Raw genomic sequence first — 3,019 nt, 5'->3', positions numbered from 1 at the left:
AAAAAAAAGTTTTCTGGAAACTGATTTTTCTTTTTACTAGAATCCAGTACAAAAAAGCTATTACCTATTTCAGAATTTTGTTGAGGGAGAGCCACAACAATAAAGAGGTATAAATTTTGTATTGATGTTAGTAATATACTAGGAAATTGCACGATTTAATTTTCTGTTAGTTACTAGAAGGAGTTTTTCAAAGATTTCAAGATGTTACCTTGAAATTCAAGACTTGACAGTAATCAAACTATGTACCTCAGCCTAATAGCAGTACATTCATGTGTTTCTTTACTGTAATATATGCAAAATAAGTAGAGGTACCTCCACAAGAGATTCCTGGATTTAACTTCACCATTTTACTTTACACTAGAAGTGTAATTTCTAGCTTTTTTTCTTGGAGGTATTCTCATGAAAGTCAGCCATCTAATTACAGTATCTAAAATATGAATTTCATTTCCTATTTAGTCAATAGAGGGATATACTTAGCAGGAAGGTAATTCAGTCTTTATGAAATGCTTTCTTCTCTCCATTTACTACAGCATCAAATATTTACACTTCTTTCTCAGTTCCTCACCAAAATGTTAATTACTACAGGAAATGAATCCTGGCTCTATCATTGCACATTCAGATTTTATGTTTAATGATGCCTTCTGACAAAGTGCTGGATCAAATGCAGACAAAGGATGTCCCTGATGAGGAAATGGAAAATATAGCAATTATCATATGCTTTGAAAGCTCAGAGAATCCAATGCAACCAACAGCAAGTATGATTTGAGAGAAAGAGAGCTTGCAGAAATGCTCTGCATTATCCATGATGTTGCTACAGAGGAAAGAGCTATTGATTAAAAGACTCTGAGAATCACACAGAATAATTTTTAGAAAGTAGAGAAGTAAAATTAAAACAAATTCTCTGTCCAAAAATAGTTCCAAGGTGGGAGAATGCCCCTTAAGATTTGACTGAGAGTAATGAAAAACAATAGTTTTCAGTACAATAGGAAAGAATGAGAACTATGATTTTCAGAGCAAAGATAGTGCTGGAATTTTAACTCTTCTCTGGAAGACTGGCTATAGAAAATGGAAACTCTTGGCACTTAGGTAAAGGAAATTAAAAAAAAAAAACTTAGCCTTTCTTTCTCATATAACACACCACAAAACCCATCTTAGTAAGAACAAGTTGTTCACATGAGATTTCTTATGACACATCTTGCTGTTTGTTTTTCTGGAGTTTTTATTTTGAGTGTGTTTTAACACTGATTCCCTAGAAAATTAATTTCCTTCTGAAAGACAGAATCTTCATTGGTAGGCTTGAGCTTTGGAAATGGCAGGTTCCATCTTCCCCTGGCCCAAGAACATGTTCTTTGGGGTGAGATTATACGTGGAGAGTACCTGCACCAGTCATGTTGTAAGGCCAAGGAAAACATGCAGGGTAAGCAGCAGTACAGGAGCTTTTGTGAGCTGGTAATCAATCACTACTACATGGAAGCATTGAAATGTAGCTGGGAACTGTAAGCTTGGTATTAAAAAGGATTTTCTCTCTGCAAGATGAGCCACAGATAGGAAATTATGTTGTTCATTTCCTTGTTTTCTCTTCAAGATGATATAGTCAATGCTTTTTTCACATAGATTAACTGTTTCTGGATATGCACAAAGACTGGGCTGAACTTTATATACTGAACTTCTCTTTAGGAGTTTTCAAATGGGAAGAGTTCCTTCTTCTGCTGCTACGTCACCATCACATCACATTCATGTCATTCACTGTGGGATTCTTCTGCTCAGCTTTGATACCTGAGTTGCCTGTTATTCTTTCTTTATACTCAGTAGAGAAAAGCAGGCATTTGTTCATGACATCTAGAAATTGAAATGTGGGAACCAATTCAGTTGTCTAAACATACTTGCCTGCTCCATAAGGTACCTTGAGCTATATACATGAGACAGGTAGATAAAGTACCAGAATTTGTGGGAGGCCTGTGCTCTTCCCTGATAAAAGGCAGGAGGCCCTGTTGTAGTTAAGCTTTTGAATCAAGTCCTGTATTCTCAAGTTTTCATCACTTAAACCATTTAGGAGTGGGATTTAGTACCACATTGTAGATGCCTGAATGTAATGCTTGCAAACGAATTCATGTCTAATCTCCCCTTCTAATCAAAGCACATTTAATTACTACTTTCAGTGGTGTCTGGAGAGCTAGACATTATTTAGAATTTAACAGAAATTTTTCAGAAAAATAGATTGCTGATTATAATGATTTTGATCTGACTTGTAGAAGGCAAATTCTTCTTATATGGCGGCATTTTAGTTGAGAGCAGTGAAATTATTTATTAAGAGAACTTTTCCAATTGGTATACAGTTCCCTTGTGTTAAAATAATTGATTCAGTACCAGTTAGATAAATGAGACTGTGTTAAAACCAAATAACAGTGACTTGTGGTTTATTTAGCTCATAAACCCTTTTCTTCATTCTCACTTCATTCTCATTTGTTTGATTTTTATGTGGTAGGTTTTAATGAGTACATGTTTATATATTTTAGGATGTTTATATTAAGTTATGCAGTACCTGAAGCAATTTTGCAGAACAGATATATTCCATATAACAATTTATTTTTATTGCTAGTCATATGGTATTCTGTGACATGACAATACACCATACAATACATGCCATCATGTTGTAGAAAGTTAATGCCTGATGGTGTCATAAAAATATTATTTAAAATCATCTCTAAATCATGTTTGTAAGAGACTGTTTCATGAGGAAAATTATTTTTCTGTCACAGAGGGCAGTTAATAACATCTGTAAGAAGTATGACCAACATGGTAGAGTTTGGGTTTTATTTTTTAAATGGCTATGTTCCCATGTCCAAAAGAAAATTCAACTGGATACAAACTGACAGCTGACCGTTCATGTAACATAATACTTCTAGCAGCTTTGGTCCAGGAATGTGCTTTATCACAGGCTGGAAATCCTTTGGATGTTCTATAGTTCCTGGAGCATTTTTTAAATCTGCATTAAACCTAAAAAGCCTGAGTACGGAAC

This window comes from Parus major, chromosome 1, assembly GCF_001522545.3.
Source record: "Parus major isolate Abel chromosome 1, Parus_major1.1, whole genome shotgun sequence".
Taxonomy (NCBI): Eukaryota; Metazoa; Chordata; class Aves; order Passeriformes; family Paridae; genus Parus; species Parus major.
This window is presented reverse-complemented; position numbering follows the sequence as displayed.